The sequence below is a fragment of the Girardinichthys multiradiatus genome, chromosome 24 (genome assembly GCF_021462225.1).
Source record: "Girardinichthys multiradiatus isolate DD_20200921_A chromosome 24, DD_fGirMul_XY1, whole genome shotgun sequence".
Classification (NCBI taxonomy): domain Eukaryota; kingdom Metazoa; phylum Chordata; class Actinopteri; order Cyprinodontiformes; family Goodeidae; genus Girardinichthys; species Girardinichthys multiradiatus.
In genome coordinates, this window is record NC_061816.1 from 4,312,197 (window position 1) to 4,332,756 (window position 20,560).

Consider the following 20,560-nt stretch of genomic DNA (forward strand, 5'->3'; position numbering starts at 1 on the left):
CAGGATGAGAAATATAAAAACCTCTCAGAGGCCAGAAAGGAGAGGAAGCTCCGGCATCAGTTTGGGTTTAATTATTAATAAAGCTGCAAAGGTTTAGTTTGCGTCAGATGGGGGAAATATGGGGCCTTTCTCCCTCTGAAACATCGGTGTAAGGTTTAAATCTGGAGAAAACTGTTGCGTTATGTAAGAAAAACATCACATATTAATGTTGGATTATTTTACTCCCGCAACAATTTACATTAAAATAAAGAACAAGGGGGTGTGTTGATTATTCTGGCAGATTATTCCAGAAAACCTAAAATAAGCGGAAATATGAATCATTAAGAACGAAACAAACATTTTTTGTGCAACATTTTTTTTTTTTTTTTTCAAATTGGAGAAATTTTAAACGTGAGGAAAAAAAGAAAATATTTGATGATATTTTGGAGAAATGAAAGATATTTTCTTAATTGGTGCGGAATAAATCTAAGATGTAGGGGAAAAAAACAGGTAAAATTCAGAATTATGTCCTTTTTTTTTATTTCATTATTGTTGAATAAAAAAATAATAAAAGATTAAATTGACTAGAATGACGCTGAATGAAAGCTGCTGTGAGCACATGGTCAGCCCAGACTCACCCGGATCGCTCCTCTCCTGCTTCACTCCTTCTTCTCCCCAAAGCGCCTCAACTTTGTTCTCAGCGAGGAAAAGCGGCTCCAAACACGTGGAATCCCATCTGCAGCGGGACGCACGGAGCGCGGCGCGGCACGGCACGGCACGGAGCGCGGCACGGCACGGCACGGCGCAGCGCGGCTCTTGGAAAAGTTTCACCTCCAGCCAGCGCAGAGAAACACAAAGTGACGAGAAGTTCAGAGAGGCGCAGCTCCGTCCAGCCCGGGGAGGAGGAGGAGGGAAAGTTTGAGCTCAGAGGAGCAGAGAGGAGGAGAAGTTCACCAGGAGGAGGAGGAGGGGGAGGAGAAAGTTTGGCCGGGATGCTGCAGAGCTTCCAGGATGCGCCGTTTCCCCTCTCCGCTCCTCCTCCTCTCAGATATCTGATCTCTGACGAGCAGCTTGGTGTTCATTCAGAGGACTGCTGAGAAAATTCCGCCAAACTGGCGCAAACTCGTTTATTTCCTGCGGTGTTCACGTTTATTTGCGGCTAAATTAGCCCATCTTCTACTTAATCAGCAGTTTGAGACAGTTTTTCGAACTTTAATAAAGGATTGAAATGCATTAAACTCTTAGATTACTGTGGTTTAACTGAGAGATGAAAAGTGGCGCAAACCTGCGCAAATATCCGGATCCCAGCGGTTAAAACCAGCAGAAGAATAAACCCGCAGTCCAAAACTATCTTTGCCTTTTCTGTCTCTAATCTTCACATCATAGCCATGGACACGGATATTGGATCAGTAAAAGTGACGCAGGCTGCGGAACAGCTGATGGACCCAGCGCTCAACTCCTACTGGTTGGTTTTATCTGCTGGGAACACTGGCGACGCGCCGCTGTCCGATCCTGACATCTAGCGGTGGCCTGCGTGTACTGCATGGTCCCCTGAATTAACTGGCGGTGGAATTGATGACGCAGTGCGCCTTTACCACTTTAATGAACTGTTTGATCTCCCGCTGTTTGCCTTTTTTCCGCAGTGATTGCGCGAAATGCATACAGGAGTCCAGCAGATTTCCACCTGTTCTTCTACTGGGGTTCAGTTCTTCACTTCTCAGCCACAAACACATCATTTTGTCAACATTATTATTATTAAGAACAACATCTAATGGGAGGAATCGTGTCATAATGATGTCTCTACATAAATAGGCGGACCTGCAGGTCAAAGACTAAGAGTCTTGGATTTGAGAAACGACTGGCAGAACTCTGAGGCCCAGTTCACTGGAGCAGGCCTCACTGCGGCCAGCAGCAGCTGGAGAACCTGCAGAAAACCCTGCACTGTAAAACCGAATAGTAATAGTTTGATAAAGGAAATGAGTTGCAACTACTCAAAAACTTGTTATAAGTTCATACACCTTTATTTATTTATTTTTTTGGGTAGTTTGAACAAATTTCTTGTTTCAAGTTATCAGTACTCGAATATATTGATTAGTTTCAGACATAGCCCTCAAATCATTTGAGTTGTCCCTGACGTCACGTACGTGCCTACGTACGTCCGCCACCTGCTTCTTCATGAGGTGCTGGAAATCTACGACATCTTGGAATCCTCACTTGAGTGCAAATACCCGCTCGTTCTTCTTCTTCTTGTATTATTTTTTGGCAGTTGGCAGATAACGTTATGATGTGCATTACCGCCACCTACTGGTATGGAGTGTGGTTCTTCATGGTTTTAAATCTTATTTACTATTACAACAATCAAATTCTATTTATTAATTTAGTTTTCTTGAAAAATCTAATTATAATTTGAATATGTTTGCTACCGAAACTTCTTTGCAAAGTATCTCTCAAAATAAAATTTTCTTTAATACCTACAAATTCTCTCCTTAAAATTGTTCTTTCTTGTTCATATTTCTGACACTTCAATATTACATGTTCTATTGTTTCCTCCTCTCCACAATAATCACATTTTCCTGTATTATGTTTCTTCATCTTGAACAATGTAGAATTAAGTCCTGTATGTCCAAATCTTAATCTTGTAATTAATCTTTCCTCTTTTCTGCTCCTTCTTCCAGTTCTTACTTCTCCTACTATCTTGTTGATTCTATAAAACCATCTTCCTTTCTTTTCTTCATCCCACCTTTTTTGCCACTCTTTCCTGATTCTCTGTTTAATTATATTTCTTGCCTCTGACCTACTAATATTTATTATAAAGCTAATGTTGTTTTGTGTTGCCTTCTTTGCTATCCTGTCCGCCATCTCATTCCCTCCAACTCCTACATAGGCTGGTACCCATAAAAACACTAATATTAATCCCATTCTTTGTATTCTAAATAAAGTAAGTTTTATTTCCAACAAAATGTCTGGTCTACCCTCTGAATGATTATGTTTTAAACTTAATAATGCTGAACTTGAGTCTGAACAAATGATTGTTTTTAATGGTTTTATATCCTCCACCCACTGCACTGCTAACAATATTGCTAATAATTCTCCTGAATATACTGATAATCCATCTGTAATTCTTTTTCCTACTTTTATTTTAAATTCTGGTATTACAAATGCTACTCCTATTTTTTCATCTGTTTTTGATGCGTCTGTGTAAATCTGGACATAATGATAGTAATTGTTTATATATTCTTGTATTATACTTGAATCTAATCTACATTTTGGATCCTTTTTCTTTTCCATCAACGCCATATCCACCACTGCTTCTGGTAACAGCCACGGTGGCACTACTGGCAAAGACAACATTAAACTTATTTCTTTTTCATATATTTGAAATTTTTCTGCTATATTATTGATAATCCAACCAAAACTCTTAACTTGTTTTTTTTCTTTTTCCCAGAATGGTTTTAAAATATCACGTGTGGGATGATCCGGATTATTGCTTTGTAAGTTTATCCAGTAATTTATTGCTAACTGTTTCCTTCTTAAATCTAATGGCATCTCTCCCATCTCTACCTGAAGTGCTGCTATTGGACTGGTTCTGATTACTCCTGTACAAATTCTTAAAGCTTGATGTTGTATATTGTCTAATTTTATAAGGTGAGTGTTTGCTGCTGATCCATAAATTATACTTCCATAATCAATATTTGATCTAATTAATCCTGTATAAATTCTTTTTAATGATGTTCGATCTGCTCCCCAATCAATACCAGCCATACATCTCATAATATTTAATATTTTTTTGCATTTATCTATGATTTTTTCTATATGTACTTTCCATATAATTTTTTCATCAAACCATATACCTAAAAATTTTATATTTTTTACTTGTTCTAAAACTTGATTGTATAATTTTAGTTTTATATTTTCTTTTTTCCTTTTCTGTGTAAACACAATTACTTTTGTTTTTTCCACTGAGAATTTAAATCCCCATTGATTTGCTCATTGTTCTATTCTAATAATCTCATCCTGTATTTTCTTTTCAATAAGTTTGATATTACAACCCGTTTTCCATATAACTTCATCATCTGCAAATAGTGAACAACCGACTTCCTTACCAATATTTATAAATACATCATTTATCATTATAGAAAACAATAATGGACTTATAATACTTCCTTGAGGAGTACCATTATCTATTATATATTTACCTGACAATTCTTGACCAATTCTTACTTGTATTGTTCTATTTGATAAAAAATCTTTAATCCAGTTAAACATTTTTCCAGTAATACCCATTTTATTTAATTTAATTAATAATCCTTCAACCCACATCATGTCATAAGCTTTTTCTATGTCGAAAAATACAGCTACTACATTTTCTTTGTTTATTTGTGCTCTCCTTATTTCATATTCTAAACATAATGCAGTCATTTGTGCTTCTCCCTTTTCTAAACCCATTTTGATTTCTAGATATATATCCATTAATATTTAAATAATATGTTAATCTATTATTAATCATTTTTTCCATTATTTTACAAATATTTGATGTTAATGCGATCGGTCTATAATTTTCTGGTTTTGTTTTATCTTTTCCTGGTTTAACTATTGGAATAATTATTGCTTCCTTCCAGCTCTGTGGCAGCTCTCCCTCCTACCAGACTTTATTGTATAATTCTAATATTTTGTCTTTTGCTTTGTCATTAAGATGTTCTATCATCGTATAGTACATTTGATCTTTTCCAGGTGATGTATTTTTTGTTTTCCTGGTTACAAAGTTCAATTCTCCTTGTGTAAATGGTTCATTTATTAATTTATTTGTATCTACATTATTTTGCATTAATTCTTTATATTTCATATTTGTGATTTCCCTACTTTTCTTCCCCTCTTCACTAATATTATTTGAACTATGAATTTTACTAAATGTTTTAGCCAATATTTCTGCTTTTTCTTTATCTTCCGTTATAGTTGTATTATCTATTTTTAATATAGGATATCCATATTCTTTTCTAATACCCTTCATTCTTTTAATCGTTTTCCAAATTTGATCAATTTTTGTTTCTCTCCCTACGGTATTACAAAAGTTTCTCCAATATTCTCTTTTTGTATGTTTAATGATCTTTCTTACCTTTGCCTGCTTTCTTTTGTACTCAATTAGATTCTGATAAATTGGGTTACTTTTTAACATTTTAAATGCTTTATTTCTTAATTTTATTACTTCACTACATTCTTTTGTCCACCATGGCACAATTTTTTTATCGTTCTTTCTTCCTCCTTTTTTTATTGATTCTTCTGCAGCCTGTAAGATTTTTTTACAGATATTTATATTTAAACTATTTATATCAATTGACTCATCTATTTCTTCCAATTTCTTTTGACTTAAATATTTAAATTTTTCCCAATCAGCCTTATTAAAGTTCCATCTTTTATATAATCCTGTATTCCTGTTATTTATTAATATTCCTGTTATGATTTTAATGGGGTAATGATCACTACCTACTGTTGTATCTTTGTCAATGTCCCACTCACAGTTATTAGCTAAACAATTTGATACTATTGTTAAATCAATCACAGACTCTGTACCTGTTTTTACATTAATTTTTGTTCCTCTTCCATCATTTATACATACCAAATTTTTTATTTCCATTATTTCTTCAATAACTTGTCCATTTTTATCATTACATTTTCCCCATAATGTGCTGTTAGCATTAAAATCTCCACACCAGATTACTTTTCCTTCTAAGTATCCCATTAATTCATCCATCAACTCAAATGATAATATTTTACATGGATTATAAAAATGTATTATCTTACATTTTTCTTTTTTATTGTAAATTTCAACTACTATGTATTCTAAATGTTTACCTTTTCCTAATATCTGATATTGTATCCCTTCTTTTATAAATATTCCACATCCTCCTCCACTTCCTTCTTGTCTATCCCTTCTGATACTATTATACCCTTTAAACACAAAATCTAGGTTTGTCTTTAACCACGTCTCCTGTATACATATAATTTCTGGTTTTTCTTCAATTCCATCTATATACCATTTAAATTCCTGTCCATTAGCGATTAAACTTCTTGCATTCCACTGTAATATTATCATATATTTCTATCAGCTGGGGTTCCTCCTTGCCTTCCATCTGTTTCCAACTTTTTATTAATGTTTTCCCAAGATCCTTCTTTAAACCCTAAGAACTTTTCTGCTCCTCTGACTATTATTTTAATATTTTCTGTTTTGTGTTTAGCCTGTTCAGTGCAGTTAATGACATAAGCTATGAATAATATCAGTTTTTCCACAGACATTGTAACATTTTCCTCTGATTCTACTTTTCTTTGTTGATAATCTTGAATCCTAATTTGACCTTCATCCCTTAATCTTTCTTTCTGTACATTTATGACTGCTTCAGCATAGCTTATGTTTTTAATCATTTTAATTTGTTGAATTTCTTTTGCTTTCTTCCTTACCTCACATCCCCTGAATGTAACTCTATGTTGCCCCCCACAATTGCAACATTTTTCCTGCACTTCTTCCCCACAATCTTCAATTCTGTGATCTTCTCCACACTTTGGACATCTTTGTTTTCCTTTACAGACAGCTGCTATATGACCATATCTCTGACATTTAAAACATCTTAGTGGTGGAGGAATGAAAGGCCTCACAGAAAAACTCAGATATCCTATTTTAACATTTTGTGGCAACATTGTTTCTTCAAAGTCTATTAAAATTGACTGGCTTTCTCCATTTACATTTATTGTCAGTCTTTTGAGATTTTTTACCTTTGCACCAACAATGCTTTTTTTTAACTTGTCTATATCTTCCTCCAGAGGAATGCCATAAATTACCCCCCGAATGATTTTATCTTCTCCTATAATCTTCTTCTCTGTCACCGTTTTCTTGCAAATGTTTTCAACTTGTAAAGCCTTTCTTCTTTGTTCTTCAGTTTTACACACCACCAGTATATTTCCATCTCTCAATACCTTCACCATTTCAACATCTCCTATCTTTTTTTTTATTTCTCTAGATAGTGAAATAGGACTCAGGCTCTCTTTTTCTTCTTCATTTTTTATCTTTAATATAATTTTACATTCTTCCCTTCCAATTTTCCTCCTAACTTCTCTCTCTTCTTCAGAACTGTTTTCTTCCAGCTCTCTTTTACTCCTTTGGCTGTCTAACATCTTTCCTTCTTCCTCATCCTCTCCCTCTACTTACTGGCGTCCATTCATCAAAGTCCATATTGTCCTCCTGTGTATCCATTCTGAACCAGTCACATACCAGTTTATGCCTTTTACTACCACTTCCAAAAGTAAACTTAATTAAACGTTCATATCCAGCAGAAATCAATTCATATTGGTTACAGGAGGTGTTTTTGCTGCATTGCCTTTAACGCTGGATAGAAGACGTCACGCTGTGGAAAGTTACAGACTTTTGAATTACAGAAGCTAACGGTCGGCACTTTGCTAACTGCATTTACCGCCATTGCGGCAATTTTGTCTTTGAGAGCGCCTTTGTGGTAAGTACTATTATTTTTTCTGAAAACCATATTTCTCCGTTGTTGAACGAATTGTCATCGTCATAAATGTACATTTAAGAATTGTGATACTAGTCATTTTTTCGCGTCGTGTATGAATAGGTTTGAGTCTAGTGTTTGGTCTTGGTGTCTTAAAACCAAGAGTCGCATTACAGCATTAGAGCTCCTAAGTTTCCAACATTTTACTGTTTTAAAATGGGTTTTCTGAAGCAGTTTCTGGAGTGATAAACTCACTTGCAGATTATAACCTGCCTTGTGGATTCCGTGTTTAGTCAAATCGTGCACTGCTGCGCTTTTTCACACCAACTTTTATGGATATTGTCTTTGAAACCCATGTTCCTTCTCTGAAATTATACATATGAAAACTGGGCCAGCATAATTGTATGCACAGAACGACATATTAAATGTATTAATTCCATAATTGATATCCTAAACTATCAAACTGTTCATTTTGCCCAGTCTGTTATAGGTTAACTGTGTTAAGAGTGAATCCATAAATACATTTTATCAAATAGTTTTTTTCCTCTTTTATTCTGAACTTCAGTGTACATTAGTTTTCTTTATCCCTGTTTAAGTTTTTTAATTTGTGACTTTTTGTCCATTTAGTGTATCTACAGGTCCTTCTCAAAATATTAGCATATTGTGATAAAGTTCATTATTTTCCATAATATCATGATGAAAATTTAACATTCATATATTTTAGATTCATTGCACACTAACTGAAATATTTCAGGTCTTTTATTGTCTTAATACGGATGATTTTGGCATACAGCTCATGAAAACCCAAAATTTCTATCTCACAAAATTAGCATATCATTAAAAGGGTCTCTAAACGAGCTATGAACCTAATCATCTGAATCAACGAGTTAACTCTAAACACCTGCAAAAGATTCCTGAGGCCTTTAAAACTCCCAGCCTGGTTCATCACTCAAAACCCCAATCATGGGTAAGACTGCCGACCTGACTGCTGTCCAGAAGGCCACTATTGACACCCTCAAGCAAGAGGGTAAGACACAGAAAGAAATTTCTGAACGAATAGGCTGTTCCCAGAGTGCTGTATCAAGGCACCTCAGTGGGAAGTCTGTGGGAAGGAAAAAGTGTGGCAGAAAACGCTGCACAACGAGAAGAGGTGACCGGACCCTGAGGAAGATTGTGGAGAAGGGCCGATTTCAGACCTTGGGGGACCTGCGGAAGCAGTGGACTGAGTCTGGAGTAGAAACATCCAGAGCCACCGTGCACAGGCGTGTGCAGGAAATGGGCTACAGGTGCCGCATTCCCCAAGTCAAGCCACTTTTAAACCAGAAACAGCGGCAGAAGCACCAGACCTGGGCTACAGAGAAGCAGCACTGGACTGTTGCTCAGTGGTCCAAAGTACTTTTTTTGGATGAAAGCAAATTCTGCATGTCATTCGGAAATCAAGGTGCCAGAGTCTGGAGGAAGACTGGGGAGAAGGAAATGCCAAAATGCCAGAAGTCCAGTGTCAAGAACCCACAGTCAGTGATGGTCTGGGGTGCCGTGTCAGCTGCTGGTGTTGGTCCACTGTGTTTTATCAAGGGCAGGGTCAATGCAGCTAGCTATCAGGAGATTTTGGAGCACTTCATGCTTCCATCTGCTGAAAAGCTTTATGGAGATGAAGATTTAATTTTTCAGCACGACCTGGCACCTGCTCACAGTGCCAAAACCACTGGTAAATGGTTTACTGACCATGGTATCACTGTGCTCAATTGGCCTGCCAACTCTCCTGACCTGAACCCCATAGAGAATCTGTGGGATATTGTGAAGAGAACGTTGAGAGACTCAAGACCCAACACTCTGGATGAGCTAAAGGCCGCTATCGAAGCATCCTGGGCCTCCATAAGACCTCAGCAGTGCCACAGGCTGATTGCCTCCATGCCACGCCGCATTGAAGCAGTCATTTCTGCAAAAGGATTCCCGACCAAGTATTGAGTGCATAACTGTACATGATTATTTGAAGGTTGACGTTTTTTGTATTAAAAACACTTTTCTTTTATTGGTCGGATGAAATATGCTAATTTTGTGAGATAGGAATTTTGGGTTTTCATGAGCTGTATGCCAAAATCATCCGTATTAAGACAATAAAAGACCTGAAATATTTCAGTTAGTGTGCAATGAATCTAAAATATATGAATGTTAAATTTTCATCATGACATTATGGAAAATAATGAACTTTATCACAATATGCTAATATTTTGAGAAGGACCTGTATTTGATGCTACTAGCAAAGTTTAAAAAGAGGTGTTTGAGTGATAATTGTTTTGGCCAAAAAGTGTCATCGATGCTTCCAAGTGCTGCAAAAATAACGCATAACTACCAGTACTTCTTTCTTTGTTTTCAGGTTGAAGCTGAAACTCGTTGCTGATGTACCAAGATGCTAAAAATCAAAAAGACATGGATAGAACTTTCACAGTTACTTTAGTATAGAACACCGGAAAACATAAAATCATCCAATGTCCTCGAAGTGCAAACTTTGTGACCTCGTCTTTGAAAAACAGATAAAGGTGTTTGAACACTATCGGTTACATCATAGCAATGTTTCCTCAGTCAGTCGTTTGCCATGTCCCTATGATTCCTGTATCTGTACGTTTCAGTCACTGAATGCTTTGAAAATTCATTTAACACGAATACATTCTCAGAATGTTGTGCAAAGTAGAGATCGAAGTGCGGTATTCCTTTGCCCTCTTTGTGGATTCAACCAACCATTCAATGATAAAAATCTCCTCAGTCACTTAAGGACACACCTAAAACAGAACGAGACATTCAAACATTGTCACTACCGTACTAATGTGTATTCTTCCTTCAATACTCATAGAAGTAGGTGTCATCCTGATGGTGATATTTCAGACTTTAAGTGTGAAATTATTCATGAAGAAACTGTTAGCCATCCTTTACAGCACAATGTTGAATGCGAGGATGCTGGTCCAAATTGCCATAACTTTGACTATGAACCTTCTTCTAATCCTCCTGATTCCACACATGACACAGGGGAACTTAAAGTTCAGTTAAAAAAACAACTTGGCTTCCCTCTTCTTTAAAATGAATAGTGTTCTTCATGTGTCAGAGACAGCCGTACAGAACATTACAGATGTTTTCACTGTCCAAACCTCTTGTGAAAGACTCTATTAACAACAATCTGCACCAGCAGAGTCAGTCAGTGAGTGAAGTCGTACTGAATGAGTTGGTGGAAGCTGTCATGAACACAAAACGTTTTTATTAATGCAGCTAAACCAGGTGCAGAGTTATCCACTGCTAAGCGGAGAAAAACCTTTGCGAGGAGCCATTACCCTCTAGTCATGCCTGTCCAATACACTCTGGATTCTAGTGGTCCCACTGTAGTATATGTCCCTGTATTGCAGGTGCTCCAGTCTCTGTTCAAAAATACTGATATTCTTGATAAAATCAAAGAAGCTAAACAATCACCACCTGGAGTGTACATGTCCTGTGAGGATGGGACATATTTTAAAGAAAACATGTTTCTGTCAGCAGCAGGAGAGCTAAGGTTTTCACTGATTTTGTATGTGGATGACATAGAGCTAGCCAATCCTTTAGGCACAGCTAGAAAGATCCACAAACGTACTGCAGTATATTGGTTACTTGCCAATCTACCAAGTCAGTACAGGTCCAGCCTACATATTATACAACTAGCACTGCTGTGCAAAGTTTCTGACCTGCAGAAGCATGGTTATGAAACTGTTCTTTCCCCTTTGCTGAAAGATTTGCAAACTCTGGAGCAGGAGGGTGTCTTCATTGAAACCCTTGGCGAGTGCATCAATGGTTCTGTGCTCTTATGTGGCAGCTGATCATTTGGCTGCTCACGGTCTTGCTGGCTTTGTCCAGTCTTTCAGAGCACATCGTTTTTGCAGGTTCTGTTGTTGCACTGCAGATCAAATGCAGACCACAGAGGTTTCTGAAGGCGAATTCACCATGAGAACAATGGAGTTTCATGATCTTCTCGTGGAAAAAAAAAACATACAAGGAGATAATGTAAACCATGTCGGCGTTAAAAGTGATTGTCCTCTCAGAAAAGCCCTGCAGCACTTTCAACCCATTACTGGTTTCCCACCAGATTTACTGCTCGATCTTTTTGAAGGGATTGTGGCTGTGGAATTGGCGCTGTGTCTTGGTGAGACGATTCGACGAAAGTATTTTTCTTTGGAATATCTTAATGCAAAAATTCAGACATTTCCATACAAGCTCTCAGACAGACTTCCCAAACATTTTGCAACTAAGCTAAGCATCGGGGGAAATGACCATGAAAATTCCACCTTGTTGAGATTAATGCCACTTATGGTGGGAGGTCAAATCCCTGAGCAAGATGAAGTATGGGATACATTGATGGATCTCAAAGAAGTTGTGCAGCTTGTGTTGTCTCCATCTTTCACGGAGGAATCTATTCAGTACCTGCAAACCAAAATAAGTGATCATAGACAAGGCCTTAAATCTGTGTTTCCTGATTTTAAGCTCAAACCCAAGAACCATTACGTTGGAACACTACCCTGAGCTAATAAAGTGCTTCGGTCCTCTGATTCACTTATGGACCAAGAGATTTGAGGGGAAACATCGGTTTTTCAAAGGAGTGATCCAGGATACAAAGAATTTCAAGAATGTTTTGAAGACACTTGCAACCAGGCATCAGCAAATGATGGCATATCACCTCCATGCACCCCTGTTTTTCAAACCCCTAGCACAAGCTTCGAGTGTCACCTGTGTCCAACTTACAACTTTGCCTCAAGTAGCTCAAGATTTTATCAAGACAAAGACAGACAGCCAAAACATATACACCACAAATAGGGTGTCCTTACATGGAACAGAGTATGCTAATGGGATGTTTGTCTCTGCAGGCCAGACTGGAGGACTTCCATCATTCAGCAGAATTGAACATATCCTGCTTATAAATGATTCTATTTCCTTTTTTTGCAGGAACTACAAATGCTGGACCATTGACCATTTGAGGTCATTTAAGTCTAACAGCATATACTGTTGATGGACATCTGTTGTTGACACAAAAAAGATTTATTTGGATCAGACACTGGTAGGATTAATATTGCTTTCAGAATAAGCCACATGCAAATAAATAAGCCAAATAGATTGGGGTGAAAAAAGTATTACATCTTATTTTCCTTTGTCTAATCATAGGGAATGGCTGCTCAGGCCCTGCTGCTTCATGTTCATGTCTCAACAGATAGTGTGAGGAAAACTAACTTTTAATCCCACGCCCAGAATCAGTGGATGAGCTAAAGGACATTATAAAAGAAAAGTTCAAGTGATTTTAGCTTATCATATGAAGACCCAGACTTTGACGGGCAGCTTTGTTCACTTGTAGATATTGAGGAGCTTCCTCAGAAAGCGGTTGTAAAACTTGTAAGACCAGAGAATGATGACATGCCATGACTCCTGACAGGGTTGAACGATGGCCTCAGGATTTCCCTATTCCCACTTTTTCCTATGAGGTAGAACTTGTACTTGTTGAGGGGAATATTGCCTATGAGCGAACAGGAAAGGTTCTCAAGTTGTCTAGGGGACAAAAGCATGACATTCTTGAAACTCTCGCAGCTAAAATGCATAGTTTCAAAGCATACCCCAGTGATCGTGAAGTATCAGTGGTAGCCGAAGCTCTCATCACCAAGCATCCTTGTCTAAAGGAGCCTGGATCACAGACGGGTTGGTATGGGTGGAAAAATAGTCTTAAATTTAAGATGGGCAGCTTTCGTGCTAAGTTGAGTCGGGCTGGATTTGAAGAGGTAGCTGTGAATTCATGGAAGAGAAGTAGAAATGACCCAGACCAGCAATCGCCACACACTAACATAAAAAGACCTAAAAGGGCAGAAGTTAATTTTCTGCCAAATTTCCCAACGGGTGAAGATGCTGTTAGCCTTGATCAGCTAAGACTACAGATGGTGGATGAAGTCGAAAAAAGTGGAAAGAATCACACCCTGATTACAAACTACCTTTGCTCTGCGACGCGAAGAGATCATCAGCGATGACCTACCAGTAGCAGAGATCCTGGATCGCTGGCCTGCTCTGAAAATGGAGTCCCAGGTAAGAAAGTTTCCTGAAATAATGTTTACGACACAATATATGTTGTATTGGTTTATGTTAAGTGGTCTGTCTGAATTAATACAAATTATGCTTTGGTAGTGTAATGATTTGTATGTATTTTGCAAAGATTTATAGACTAATTGAAACTTGTAAATGTATCCTTTGTGTTCAGATCTGTGCAGAGTTTCACAGGATTACAACCCTCAACCTAAAGAACCACTTCTTCTTTGTTGTGTTAGACCAACATGCCCCATGGCTCCAGAGCTTATTTAGAAAGAAAGCTGCTCACACAGGGAAAGTTCTGATGTTCTGTCTCAGCTCTTCAGAACCTATGATCTCCAGGTGTTTTTTCTTTTTGTTTTGGGCTTTATGAAGTTTTACCTTTTTTTTTTTTTTTTTTGTATACCATTCTTGACTAGGTAAACTAATGAATGGAAAAAAATGTTCTCATGATGCAGGAACAAGTTAATATCCATGTTCGACGTGCTGTTGTGCTTCACGGCCTTCCTTCCTATTTGCACGAAGACACCTCCACCTTCATCAAAACCTGGGATGTAAGTTTTGGACAAAGTAGTAAATATCATTATATTAACCTTGCTCATATTTCCCAGAACATAACACTTTGAAAGTTTGAGAGAAAGTATCTCCATCCTTTGGGTCTGTCTACAACATTGTTCATGTAGCGTCATGGAAACGGCAGTTATTTTCTAGCCCAACCATAGATTTACTGTATAGTTTACTTTGCTTAAAATGAGACTTTCCATTGATTTCTTTAGTTATTGCTATGAAAATGTATGACTTTGCTGAATCTTTATGTTTTGGCTTGTTTGTAGTTGAAACGATTCATTTCTGAGCTAAAAGTAAGCTAGAAATGTAATTTGTATAGATCAGACTAAGAAGAATAGGATTGTTCTAACATGTAATAACTTTGTTTTCTGTAGATGAACTCCGATGAACCAGATATTAGGGAAGTGCCACTTGGACTCCTCCTAATCAGAGCCAGTTCCACCGACGCAACGTTCTTCTGTCCTGAGAAAATCGCAGGGTAACATTATCATTGATTTCACCACCCTGACTGAGGCATTTGTAGTTTTATTTGCACTGACTTATGCCCTGCATCTAAACTACCCAAACTGTTTGGCCAACACGTTTGACTTCATTCAGAAAGTCTTGATGGGAAGTTGAGGCCCAAAGTGCTGAGTCTTGAAAATGATCTGTTGGCAGCAGAATAATATTAAGGGTTCCTACACAGCCCTGAAGTGCCAGTTAGAGCAAGTATTTCAGCTCACCTTTTTTCAGTCTGGATAAGTAAAAAAAAAAAAAAGTTGGAATAGAGAAAATGTTATTTGCAGACTCTACGTTTTATTTCTGGGCTGCACGGTGGCGCAGTTGGTAGCACTGTTGCCTTGCAGCAAGAAGGTCCTGGGTTTGATTCCCGGCCTGGGGTCTTTCTGCATGGAGTTTGCATGTTCTCCCCGTGCATGCGTGGGTTCTCACCGGGTACTCTGGCTTCCTCCCACAGTCCAAAGACATGCCTGTTAGGTTAATTGGTCTCTAAATTGACCTTAGGTGTATGAATGAGTGTGTTGCCCTGCGATGGACTGTCGACCTGTCCAGGGTGTACCCCGCCTCTCGCCCATAGACTGCTGGAGATAGGCACCAGCTCCCCCTGCGACCCACTATGGAATAAGCGGTAGAAAATGACTGACTGACGTTTTATTTCATTACCTAACTCACATAAGGCACTAAGAAGTTTTCTAAAATGGTTTTATGTATTTCTAAAGTTTCTAAATAAGTAGTTTTCTGTGTAAAAGTTAATTGCACTGTTGGTGACAGCATGGTTGCACTCTAGATATTAAAAAGGTTCCCTATACTATTTCAGTGTATTATCGGTCACTGTAATTTAATTCAGTTTTCCCATCTGATGATGCAGGATTTGAAGTATTTTTTTTTCTTTTCTTTTTTAATAAAAATCTATTGTTACTGTTAAATACTGTTAAAAATATTGTGAAAAATTCTTTATTGGTAACATTGTAATCTTTTGCTTAGTGAATGTTTCGTAACATTTTCTTCTAACATCAGATGAATTTCTTTGGGCTTGCCAGATTTTTATAATATTTTTTCAATGGAAGGGAATTTCATTTGTCATTTATTATTGTTGCCCATCAGTATTTGTCAATTCTTAGCGAGGATTTCAGCTCTTTCCCCCATTGCACTAGTGTTTTTGATTGTATGGAACAATGTAAATGTTAAGACATTTTGTCTTCTAAAGTTACTCAATACATTTGTAACTTACATTTATATTGTCTGTCTTATGTTTTTACAATATGTAATTGCTTTTTTATAGCACATTTTTCTTCTTGAATCCAAATTAAAACACAGATGATTTTTCAAAATGGAGTCCCATAAACGTAAAATGGTTGACATTTGAAAACTAAATATTATTTCCTGAAAGTAGTTAGAAAAAGCAAGTTGATTAATATATGTACTTGAAACTCAAAATAATGAGTAAATACCAAATCAAAAATGTATATTTAACATGAAAACATTTATCAGTGTAACTAAAAAATATTTATCCAGACCTACTACATATGGTGTTCATTTAGCTTTTATTTTTGAGTCTTAGTGACTTTAAATATTTGATGTAATCAGTTTCACCAAAAGTTTTTTAGTTCAATTAACTTATTGGGTTTTACAGTGTGGTAAAATCCAGGGGGTTCTGTTAGACCACGATAAAACGTTCCCAGCTGTTTCCATCTTTAATCTGACATTTTGACCTGTAAAGATCAACTGAAACAAGGAAGAATGTTAGAGGAAAAAATATGAAACGGACAAAGATGCAGCCAGCTGGTTGCATAAATGTTGACGTCCTTAAACTAAAAGATGATTCACTTTTAGCTTTCAGCTGCCTTTGGCAAGCCGTTTTAACATTTAATAGCCAGAGAAGAGCTTTAGACCAAATATCTGAATCAGTTAATCCACGTAAAATCTAACATTTGGGTTTTCTTGTTTTTCTTGTCTACAATCGACATTCTTCATACGACCAAATGCCTCTTTGTCCTAAAATATATTCTCATTATCCGTAATAATGTGTATTTTAGTTTTTACTGAAATGTTTTGACCAAGAGGGAATGATGCTGTCTAAAATAAGTCTATTCTTGGAGTAAATGTTAAACGTCACTCTGCTGGATGTAAAAAACAAGAAATGCTGATACATATTTCGCATATTTACTGAAAATCTTCTTCTGTATTTTATACTTATTAGTTGTCACCACTGTGTTCATCTGTTTAATGGATGTTCTGGTTACTTTTAACTGACTTCTGGTTTTTAGGGCTCTCGTATTCTGAGTTATTTCTGTATTTTTGATATTTAGCTGCTCAGCTGACTGGACTCACCTGGTTCCCAGGACACAATCACTCTCTGGTTTCTGCTGCTGCTCCCATCCTGGTTCCCACGTCCTGAATTCCTTCATGGTGTCTGGAAGTTCCTCAGTTATTTCTGGTATTTAATCCCTCTCTTTACTCTCCTTCATGCAACAACCTTCATGCATAACTGACTCCTTCTGTTGAACATGAACAACATGGCTGCTTTAAATGTTTGTTTGATTCTGGTTAAAAATAAAGCCAAATTTGAAATAAAAAAATGCATTTCATAGATCCACACTCTAACAGATGACTTATTCTGTTTGTCCATCTTTGACACATCTCTGTACAGCAGCTTTCCTGACTGAAGGTGACCCTGTTTCCCTGAAGTCCTCCTTTCTCAGGTCTGGGAGTTCAAAACTAGAATAATCTGGTCTACTAGATGGCGCCATAGTTTTAAAACGTTTTTATTGTTGCCTTTCATTATAATTTGTTCTGTAAAGAAAAACGGACTTCCTGAACAGATTTGGGATACAGTTGAACAAAGTTGTTAGAGAGAACCTCGGAACATTTTCCCTCTCGGATATTTCAGGGTTTCCGTTGCAGGATCCCCACTAAAACTCTACATGAAACACACGAATTCCTCTCAGAGCCAGCTGTAGAGGTGAAATGGATCCAATCATAATGAACTTCTGCAAGACTGAGTTTAGGTCCTGCAGATGCTGAAGAACATCTCGTCTTCAGTTGCCTCAGAGGAACCTGAAGAGCCTTTGGGTTGGACTGAAGGTGTGACCCACATGAATTTACAGCCGTATTAGTTTGAGTTCCTTCTCTGGTTGCAGCATGTTGGAGTAGTTGTGTTACATCCAATCTGATTTAATTTATCTAAAAACTAATTTTGTATGGAAGCAAATCGTTACCATATTTCAAATGGTGGCAGCCTGTGGCAGGTCCGCCACAGGATGCCACCGGAACTACCAGTTCTTCCTGCCACTGCCACATATTGAGCTCGGCTCTGCTGCAATTCAATCAATTTCTCGGCACGTTTGCAATGTAATGCACTGCAGACGTGCACAGCGCCCCCTACCGAACAAGCTGGGTAGCTCGGTCAGCAGGGAGCTGAAGAAGAGCTGCTGCTGACGTCACTCTTCTGCGACCGCAGCTCGGAAAGTTTTTTCGTTTTTGAGTTCTGGGCAGTACTTTGCGGGCAGACCACGAAAACGAAAAAGCAATGTCTGCTTTTGTTTTCTTTTTGATTATGGCATAAAATGTGCAGTCGTGAAGAAGAAAATGCAAATAGGATGATTGATTACTAATTTTATTTATGGGTCAAATAACGCAGCCACATTCTTAAAATGAAAAAGCATTTCTGGAAATGCTTTTTCATTTTCAAATTTTACATTTCAAATCGAATTTTGGTATCTATTTGCTGGGGCATATTTTAAAAAATAAATCTCAAATGTCTTTTTCATTTTAATTAAGTGAAGGAATGAGCAGTCTTGAAGAAGAAAATTAAAATGCAAATAGGATTATTAATAACTAATTTCATTTATGAGTCAAACTATGCAGCCGCATTCTTAAAATGAAAAAGCATTTCTGAAAATGCTTTTTCATTTGAAATATGGTAACGATTTGCTTCCATACTTTTTCTGGTGAAGGCATTGCTTTTTTAGACGATTATTCTCTGGTTTGTGATAATGAGAGGAAGGGGAAACAGCACCACCTGGTGGAGAAAACGAAGTCTAACTCATTCAGACAGAGACCATTGGATCTGAATGAACATGTATTTACAACGCAGGAAATAAATACTGAACACCTCAATGTTTAATCAGTAAGTTTATATTCTAAAGGATTTATTGATATATAAATCTGAAACTAACAGGAAAATACTACTGGATAAAAAATGGTTTTATTGAGTATTTTATCTTTGAAACTACAAATATGGCTTCAGGTTAGAGGTCGAGCCTACAGTTGATAATGCTGCAGTGAATAAGTTTGACAATTTACTTTAATAAGATATATGGTGACTTGCTGATATCAAGACAAGGTAATGTTTTCCTGAAGATAGTAATGCTCTGGGAACATTTTTAATTAAAAATATAACTGAACTTTTTTATTTAGAGGAAAATAGGTTGCTTTATTATTTTTGCTTTATTATTCAAACTTGATAAGTTATGGAGGATAATCTTTAATGCGAATGAGTAAATATTGGAAATACCGGAATTTATCAGCAACAATCATGATATGAATGTTTCATTTTGCTCCTTATCCACAGTTCAGACACTGATCCAGCTGATGAACAATTAAAGCAGGTCTATATGTATTATATGTATGTCTATATAACACTGTCCAGTAATTTACTGGCAGGTGTGTTTTATTGTTTGATTTCCTCATTAAAGACCTAATAGAGCATAAGGATCCAGTGCCCCCTTCTGGAGAAAAGTGGGGACTACACCCCTAAAGCTTGACTGATTTAAATATTTCTACATGCTTGCTTGGATGTATGGTTTAAAACAACAGTCTTGTTTCTGCTTTAAAAGCAGCTCTGATAAATGAAACGAGTTGAATAAAGTGGAAATAAAACATCAGAGTTAAAGTTAAAGGAATGAGTTGTTCAGCAGCCATATGGATATAATCTTGGGCTCCAGCAGTAATAAAACAAGGGTATCTTTTAAAAGTGTTGCATGAGAAATCTTTTCCCCGACTTGCCATCTGATACTGATGACTTCCACAGATCCGTGGCTGCTCATTAAACCGTTTGGTCTCCGGAGTGGGAATAAGAGGGAAATCGGACTATCAGGATGTAAATTCAACCATGTCAGAGACAAAGTTAACAGCTTCAATCCCTCATTGGACACAAAGACTGTTAAAGTTCCCCCAACCCAGGCAGAGATGACAAGTCTGTCTAAATCTGAAGGAATTATTTTAACTTTATTGACAGTTAATCTGTTTCTCATCTATAATTGATGTAATGGATGCCTGCTTTATGGGCTCTAAAGAGATGTTTCTCATGGTTCAACATAAACTGTGTTTTATTATAGGGACGGTTACAATAATTCACAAGCTTGGTGCCAAAGAAAACCAGACATTAAATAATCCATCGCAGGGCAACACAGGACAAACAACCATGCACTGACCTAGTCACACCTAAAGGCAGTTAAGAGAGACCAATTCACCTGACAGTCGTGTTTTTGGACTGTGAGAGGAAATGTAGAAAGACCCCGTGGCCTGGAGTCAAACCCAGGACCGTCTTGCTGCAGGGCAACTGTGCTACCAACTGCATCACCGTGCAGGCCATGATTAAATGTGTCTCGTAAAATTAGGCTCCTCCCAGTTTTGGTAGGGAAAGAAAATGGGTGGAGCTTTATTAGCTCTGTGCAGCAGACTCCTGGGTCTGAACCTTCATTTTTATAAAAATGTGTATAAATAGCAGCCTTTCTTTTTCTTTCCACCACTTCTATAAATACAGGTACTGTGCAGCATGACAGGACAGAAACATTTCCAGTAATCCATTTTAGAAGAATCAGGATAAACTGTGACCTCCATAGCTTCCAATACTAAATTAACTCCACTGTCACCTAAAATCAAGTTTTTACATGAAAGCTTAATGAGGAATGATTCAAATGCTAACAGACAATCTGGTC

General features: G+C 37.3%; 2 protein-coding genes and 1 pseudogene across 2 annotated transcripts in view; 2 read left to right on the plus strand and 1 right to left on the minus strand.

Annotated features, from left to right (window-relative positions):
• The window catches only part of LOC124861393 (zinc finger protein GLI2-like), a 65,007-nt gene extending 64,182 nt beyond the window's left edge, over positions 1 to 825 (minus strand). Inside the window, exon 1 of the mRNA XM_047355120.1 lies at positions 618 to 825. The gene's annotated coding sequence lies outside the window, so the exon portion shown is untranslated. The remainder of the gene's footprint in view (positions 1 to 617) is intronic.
• LOC124861450 overlaps positions 1 to 20,560 on the plus strand; it is a 700,723-nt pseudogene that overhangs the window by 401,462 nt on the left and 278,701 nt on the right.
• The window catches only part of LOC124861512 (protein NLRC3-like), a 737,509-nt gene that overhangs the window by 283,190 nt on the left and 433,759 nt on the right, over positions 1 to 20,560 (plus strand). The window lies entirely within an intron of this gene.